This window comes from Aotus nancymaae, unplaced genomic scaffold, assembly GCF_030222135.1.
Source record: "Aotus nancymaae isolate 86718 unplaced genomic scaffold, 86718_ANA_hifiasm-v0.15.2.pri h1tg000008l, whole genome shotgun sequence".
Lineage (NCBI taxonomy): Eukaryota > Metazoa > Chordata > Mammalia > Primates > Aotidae > Aotus > Aotus nancymaae.
Window position 1 is genome coordinate 29835728 of NW_026988419.1, and position 8623 is coordinate 29844350.

Genomic DNA, 8623 nt, shown 5'->3' on the forward strand with positions numbered 1-8623 from the left:
GGTCCTACTTCACAGTACTACACACAGTTGGGCTCTGTTTTGTGTTAATGTTAGAATTACTGGGGAAAGGATGTAATTGTCCAAGCAGGGAATACTGCTGAGTGTTTGTAATACCTGATTTGGACTTAAAATTTATGCTTCCACTTGATGTAAAAAAATGCAAATATTAATATAATTTCATAAGCAGATATAGGGTTACAACTGAGCCTAGTTAAGTTTTCCCTTGGAAGCAAGCAGATAAATAGATCAGGCAGAGGTTTTTAACTTATCCCTGTATGTATCTGGAATAAGAGATCCTCCTTTCATGGTGAAAATGATAAAAGCATCTGCATATGGGGATCTAACATTTAAAAACTTTTCTCCCTTCTGTATAAAAGTCTTACAAAGAAGATTCTTAGAGTTCGTAAGAAAGTTTTGTGGTCATCTTATTCAATTCCTTATTTTTAGACAAAATTACCCTTAAGCCATTTTATTTTTTCATTTTTATTTTTATTTTTTTATTTTTAAGCCATTTTAAATAGACTTTTTTTGACAATTGTTATTTAGTTTCTATTTCATAATCGTAAACTTAACTCTGCAATTGGCTAGGCATGGAAAGAAACAAGGAAAAACATGGAACCCAAAGGCAACTGTAATGAGAGCACAAAGACTCTAGGATACTGCGAGCAAATGGGGTGGAGGGTGCTCTCCTGAGTTACAGAAGGAATAGTCTGGTGGTTAAGATAAAACACAAGTCAAACTTTAATTAGAGTTGTCCACAGTCAGCAATGGTAATCTTCTTGCTGGTCTCACCATTCCTGGACCCAAAGTGCTCCATGGGCTCCAAGATATTCATGCGTTTTTTTACTTTGCCGAAACACATGCTTGCCATCCAACCACTCAGTGTTGGCGATGCAGATTAAAAACTAGGAACAATTTGTGTTGGGTCCAGCATTGGCCACGGACAAGATGCCAGGACCTGTATGCTTTAGGATGAAATTCTCATCATCAAATTTCTCCCCATAGATGGACTTGCCACCAGTGCCATTATGGCTTGTGAAGTCACCACTCTGACACATAAACCCTGGAATAATTCAGTGAAAGCAGGAACCCTCATAACCAAATCCTTTCTCTCCAGTGCTCAGAGCACGAAAGTTTTCTGCTGTCTTTGGAATCTTGTCTGCAAACAGTTCGAAGGAGACGCGACCCAAGGGCTCACCTCAACGGTGGTGTCAAAGAACACAGTGGGGTTGACCATGGCTGATAGTACAGGGCTCCTGGCAGCGGCATCTGCAAAACCTAAAAAGACTTATTTTACAACTACCATAGAAATACATTATACATACCAGGAGCAGTGACTCGCGCCTGTAATCCCAGCACTTTGGGAGGCTGGGGTAGGAGGATCACTTGAGTCCAGGAGTTTAAGACCAGCCTGACCAACATGTCCCTACAAAACCCTGTCTCTATAAAAAATACAAAAATTAGCTGGGCATGGTGGCTCACACCTGTAATCCCAGCTACTCAAGGAGAATTGCTTGAGCCTGGGAGATGGAGGTTGTAGCAAGCCTACATCTCACCACTGTACTCTAGCCTAGGCGACAGAGAGAAACTCTGTCTCAAAAAAAGAAAAGGGAAAAGAAATACATTATACAAAGTTCAAAACTCATTTTATTGTTTGACACCCTTGTGGTGAAAAGTCTATCTAGACATACTTAAATTTCATCATGTGATTATATGCTTATTCCCCACCTCATTCTTAATTCCTAAAGAGGAGGAACCCTATCTTCTGGATAGCAAATTTTCACAAATGTTAAGATCGTCAGGTCTGCTTCCACTGTTTCTTCTCACAGCTAAATAATTCTGGCTTCTTTTCTCATCAGATCTTACTTCCCATTCTTAAATTATCTTTGTGGAAATCATGAGAAAACATACAGTATAAGAATAACAACTTAGTGTCATGAAACTGTCCTCCAGTGTACCAGGCCATTTCTCACTTACAAATATTCACAATGTCCACTGCACTTTCTTCCACAGAAGACTCTCCCTTAATATTTCTGAGCTTCTTCTTAACATGCGATTTAATTAATTAGCTCTATGAGTACAATATGTAAGACGTGGTATGGTTCTAGTCCTCATGTGGTTTATAATTTATTTGGAGTGAACTCAAACCATAAAAAGTGGACATAGGTCTGGAATACATGATGTAGACCTTACATATTATAAATATTCTGAGAGAGAAAGGGAATTCCAAGGCTGATTTGGGGAACATTTCATGGATATGTACTGGGAGTGGCTGGGAAGGTTTTATAGGATTTGGACGGGCAGGGAGGGGGAAATGAAGATAGTCTAGACAAGGAGTCTAACAAGAGCAAAGCCTTAAAAGCAAACTCCATAAACTGAGTAGGAAAAGATGAGGTCAGCCAAGTGGAGGCAGAGAAGAAGGGGGTTGTGAACAGCTTTGAAGTCAGTCAGAGGAGCTAATTGGAAACTGTTACAAGAAACCAGGAATTGTTGCAGGCTCAAAAAGATTCCTATTTTAATCCTGACTCTTATTGCAAATGATAGAAACAGCTAGTTTTGGCAGAAAGGAGAATCTATTCGTTTATATATCCAAACCTAGGGAAGGAGGGAAATAGAATCGGTCCTCAGACAACCTGAACCAAGGATGCGAATACCACTAGGATTCTCTCTCTCTCCCTGTTTTCTTCATCTTTGCTTTGCTGACATGTTTTCTATGATATTAGAGCCATAGTCACCAACATTTTCTGGTTTGCATTTTCCTGAGAGTCTCATCAAAGAATGAACTTTTTTTCCTAATTCCAGCTAAAAGAGAGAGCAGAAGGAAGGAAGGAAGGAAGAAAGGAAGGAAGGAAGGAAGAAAGGAAGGAAGGAAGGAAACTCGAATGCTTTTGGTTACCTTAGTGTGTATCACATGTTCTCTCCTGCAACCAGGGTAAAGAAAGAGGTACCTCTTTAAACCAACAAAAATCAGAAGACAGAAGCAAAAAAAGAAAAAAAGAAAGAAAGAGGTACCTCAATTGGCAGCATCCCTAAGAACTACAGGGTTGTGTCAGGGGCTGGGTTGGGAGAAGCAGTTCCAAAAGAAATTTGCTGTCTCCAGGAGAAAAAAGAGCAGGACAGAGGAAATAGCAGATGTCCCCTATAGTAACATTTATTGAATTATTTTTGTTGTTGACACTCTACACAAAAGTAATGCAAGATCATTTGAAAACTAGAAATATTACTGAAACACAAAGAAGTAAAAATTAACATCACCTAAGTTACTAACCTAGAGATAATCAACCCATTAACACTTTGGTATCCTTTCTATCAGTTTGTTTTTTCATATATATTGTGCATTGGTATGTATCTATATTTGGGTGTGATAGAGTAATGCCCCACCCCACAAAAGATATCCATATTCTAATTCCTGGAACCTATGAATGCGGGTTTATTTTACATGGCAAAAGAGATTTTGCAGTTGTAATTAAGAATCTTGAGATGGAAAGATTATCCTAAATTATTTGAAGGGCCCAGTATAATTGCTATGGTCTTCATAGGAGGGACACAGGAGAGTCAGAGTCAGAGAGAAATTGGAAGACACTACCCTGCTGGCTTCGAAGATTGAAGATGGAGCCCTAAGCCAAAGAAAACAGACAACCTCTAGAAGCTAGAAAAGGCAAAGAAATGCATTTTCCCCTAGAGCTTCTAGAAGAAACAAAGTTCTGTTGACACCTGAATTTTAGATCACTGAGACTGATTTTGGACTTCTGACCTCCAGAACTTTAAGATAATAACTGTATTGTATTAAGCGACTGAGTTTTATGGCAGGTTGTTACAGAGGCAATAGGAAATTAATACAATAAATATATATTCACCTTTCTGGGCTTGGGTTTTTTGTTTTCAACAATATCAGACTCATACAGTACATGATGTTTTGTGATGTATATTTTTCAAAATGAAAACATTGTACATCTTTTTTGTTGTTGTTTTTTAACAGAAAATTGGTGCAAAAGTGGTCCTGGTAGTGCCAGAGATTGGTTAGGAGTGTTTCAGAGAGGAGAGGGGGTTTACAGGAAACTGGTCCACAGCCTTCTGCAAACCCCTGGTATGAGATGATGGTTTCAAGAGGGGTGGTGGCAGAGAGAACAGTGAGGAAGAGACAATATAGGGATATATGAAAGGCATGACTGATGGGACTCAGTGACAGCACTTAGGTGATGTCATGTTCTTTTGCATAGCTGTGCCTCAAAGTGTATAACTGAACAAAAGTTCTAGTGATCAGCTATGCATCTGTTTACTTTGTTTGTTTCTCCATGACATATTTTTCAAATGACTGTTCTCAAGCAGTTCAAAGAATCATACAAACATGACCATGAGGTAGCAAAGGGAGAGAGTGATTTCTTTTTTCTTTCTTTCTTTTTTTTTGTGACAGAGTCTCCCTCTGTCGCCAGGCTGGAATACAGTGGCACGACCTCAGCCTCCTGGGTTCAAGCAATTCTCCTGCCTCAGCCTCCCGAGTAGCTAGGACTACAGGTGCACACCACCATGCTCAGCTAATTTTTGTATTTTTAGTAGAGACAGGGTTCCATCATGCTGGCCAGGCTGGCCTGGGACTCCTGACCTCGTGATCCACCCACCTTGGCCTCCCAAAGTGCTAGGATTACAGGCATGACCCAATGCTCCCGGCTGACAGTAATTTCTTAACTCACTCATCACTGCTTTAAATGAATTATAAAGGAAAATGTGTTTAATGCTAAACGTATAATATTAGGAGAATCTAAAAATGTTTTTCATTAAATAACAGGACTTTGAAACTTCCATAAAAGCACATTTTGCTTATATGTTACATACATACATGTTGAACATCAAATCTGGAAACCTAGATAATACTTCATTTTTTTTTTTAAAGATTGAACCTCCATGATTACTTCTGGGGTATATTAATGATGCACATTTATTCAATGAAAATCTCAGACATAAATCATCTGAAGCAAAGAATCACTGATGAATAGACAGGGGTTGATGGAAAGACTGAATTAATGCACCACATTCATTGCAATTTTGCACAGTGCATTGACTTCTATTGTTAATAAGGAACAACGCTGTAAACATATCATATAACGTCATTGAACACATCATATATAATATCAATAAACCATTTATTATATGTTATACATATGTATATGTGTACCTGTGTTTCCAGTCTGTGTTTCCAGTCTTTATGGCCACCATCTATGTGTATTTACCTCTTCATTCTTTATTTTTCACCTTGGAAACACACCCTTCAATTCAACAATATTTATTGGGCAACTGTTACAGACTAAATTATGTCGCTGCAAAATTCATTTGTCGAAACCCTTACCCCCAGTACCTCAGAATGTGACTACATTTGGAGATAAAGCCTTTAAAGGGGTAATTACATTAAAATGGGGTAGGTAGGGTAAGCTCGAATCCAGTACTATTGACATTCTTTTTATTTATTTATTTATTTTTGAGACAGAGTGTTACTCTGTCACCCAGGCTGAAGTGCACTGGCACAATCTCAGCTCACTGCAACCGCCACCCACCAGGTTCAAGTGATTCTCTTGCCTCAGCCTCCTGAGTAGCTGGGATTACAGGCGCCTGCCACTGCGCCCAGCTAATTTTTGTGCTTTTAGTAGAGACGGAGTTTCACCATCTTGGCCAGGCTGGTCTTGAACTTCTGACCTTGTGATCCACCCGCCTCGGCCTCTCAAAGTGCTGAGATTACAGGTATGAGCCATCGTGCCTGGCCAGCATTCTTTTAAGAAGAGGACATAAGAATACAGAGATAGCCAGGCATAGTGGCTCATACCTGTAATCCCAGCACTTTTGAGAGATGGAGGTGAGTGGATCACCTGAGGTCAGGAGTTCGAGACCAGACTGACCAACATGGAGAAACCCCATCTCTACTAAGAAAACAAAATTAGCCAGGCTTAGTGGCGCATGCCTGTAAACCCAGCTACTCGGTGGGCTGAGGCAGGAGAATCACTTGAACCCGGGAGGTGGAGGTTGCAGTGAGCCAAGATCGTGCCATTGCACTCCAGTCTGGGCAACAAGAGCAAAACAAAACTCCATCTCAAAAAAAGAAAAGAAAAGAATGCAGAGACACCAGACACATGACTGCAGAGATGACCATGTGGAGACACAGGGAGAAGACAGCCACCTACATGCCAAGAAGAGAGGCCTCCGAAGAAACCAAGCCTGCCAACAGCTTATCTCAGAATTCTAGCCTCCAGAACTAGAAGAAAGTAAATTTCTGTTGTGTAAGCAACTGAGTCTGTGTCTTTTTGTTATAGCAGCCCTAGGAAACTAATCCAGCAATGTCTTAGACACTGTGATAGAAGGTAGAGACTGGATATTCAGTGATTAAAAAGGCACAATTATTAGACTTGAGGACAACCCAGTTCTTTATTTCCAGCAAGCTAAAGAACAGATCCACTTGGATGTCCACCATAACTTCAAATCCAACTTGTCCAAAACTGAACTCACGCCTCTCAGCTGCCCTTATGGTTAGCAGACACTACTTTGTAGGGTATGGAAAGCTGTAACTCTTTCCTGTGGCTTCCTCATCACTCAGCACAGTGCCTTGAACTCGACAGGTACTTGGTATCTATCTATTCAATGATTCAGTGATGCTATCAATCCTCTGCTTTCAATATTCCTGCAGTCTAAAAACCCTGGAGTCATCTTGGACTCTTCCTCTTCTTACCCTTGTCCAATATGTCCAATTTTCTTACCCTGGTCCAACCTGTCTGTCAGTTTTTCCAAATGTAATTCAATTTTCCTCCTTTCTCATTTCTCATCAATTCATTCCTGGATTAATACAACCAGACTTCTGATTGTTTTCCTTACTCCTAACTGTCTTCAAAACATTGCCAGACTTTTCTTTTTCTTTCTTTCTTTCTTTCTTTCTTTCTTTTTTTTTTTTTTTTTTGAGACAGAGTCTCATTCTGTCTCCAGGCTGGAGTGCAGTAGCGTAATCTCGGCTGACTGCAACCTCTGCCTCCCTGGTTCAAGCAATTCTCCTGCCTCAGCCTCCAGAGTAGCTAGGATTACAGGCGTATGCCACCATGCCCAGCTAGTTTTTTGTATTTTAAGTAGAGACAGGGTTTTACTATGTTGGCCAGGTTGGTCTTGATCTCTTAACCTCGTGATCTGCCCGCCTTGGCCTCCCAAAGTGCTGGGATTACAGGCGTGAGCCACTGCACCCGGCCGTTGCCACACTTTTTTAAACCATATCTCTCATCATCCTTTCCTTGACAAATACTGCTGAACTTTTCTGTGTGCAAGACGACATGCAAAGTGCTAAAGAAAATACATATGAATAAGTCACAGTCTTTGCCCTTTGAAGAACTCATGTTTTGTTTTGTTTTGTTGTTATTGTTTTAGAGACTGAGTTTTGCTCTTGTTGCCCAAGCTGCTCATGGTTTTTCAGAGGAGTCAGACACATGCACAAAACGTTCTAATACCAATGTGCAAAGTTTTTTTGAGAACACATAGGATGTAGCAAATACGGGGAATTGGGGATGAAGGAGACAGCTAAACTGTAATGAATAGAAGCAGACCAGACAGAGAAGGACAAAAGGACATTCTAGACAGAGGAAATGAATAGTAAATGCAAGGGTGTAGAGCTGGAAAAATGGCTGGCACATTCAAAAATGGACTCTACTGCATTGGTTGTTAGACCTCTTTAGCTCTAATAAAACAATTTTCCCCAGTGTTTACTTAAAGAAAAAAAAAACAAAAGTTCAGGTTTTGCCATTTTTTCCCACTACAGGTATTTTCGAGATGGGTGTAACATTTTTGGCTTATTATTAGGCACTAGCCACAAGTCATTCACTCACTCTATTATGTGTAGTTAATACTACTTGTAGCAGTTGAGTTATCACCTTGAAAATCTGGCTTAATAATTGCACTCTAACATGTGAATAGTCAGAGAATTGCTGAGTTCTAGTTGGTTGAATTCATTTGTGGTCTGACTGGCATAGACGTCAGAACGTTCACAAGGGTTCAGGTTATTGTGATAACTGCTCTTGCATAATAGTTTGTGTTTGTTCTAAGTACATACCTGGAAATGTCCAGTTTTATAGATTTTTGCCGATAAAAAGCCTCCCCAAAAGGACCACTCTTTTTTTTTTTTGGAGACAGAGTCTCGCTTTGTCACCCAGGCTAGGTGCAGTGGCAATATCTTGACTCACTGTAACCTCCAATTCTCCTGCCTCAGCCTCCTGAGTAGCTGGAACTACAGGTGGCTTCACCACGCCCAGTTAATTTTTTGAATTTTTAGTAGAGACGGGGTTTCAGCAATGTTGGCCAGGCTGGTCTCGAACTCCTGACCTCATGCAATCCACCCACCTTGACCTCCCAAAGTGCTGGGATTACAGGCGTGAACCACCACGCCTGGCCCAAAAGGGCTACTTTTTTTTTTTTTGGTGATATGGAGTCTCACTCTGTCACCCAGGCTGGAATGCAATGGTGCACTCTCGGCTCACCGCAACCTCCACCTCCCAGGTTCAAGTGATTCTCCTGCCTCAGTCTCTCAAGTAGCTGGGATAACAGGCGTGCGCCACCATGCCCGGGTAACTTTTGTATTTTTAAGTAGAGAGGGAGTTTCACCATG

At 40.6% G+C, this 8623-nt stretch overlaps 1 pseudogene; it reads right to left on the minus strand.

The window, feature by feature from the left end:
* Window positions 1–745: 745 nt before the first annotated feature.
* Window positions 746–1237, minus strand: LOC105712750 (peptidyl-prolyl cis-trans isomerase A-like; annotated as a pseudogene).
* Between the last annotated feature and the right edge of the window lie 7386 nt (window positions 1238–8623).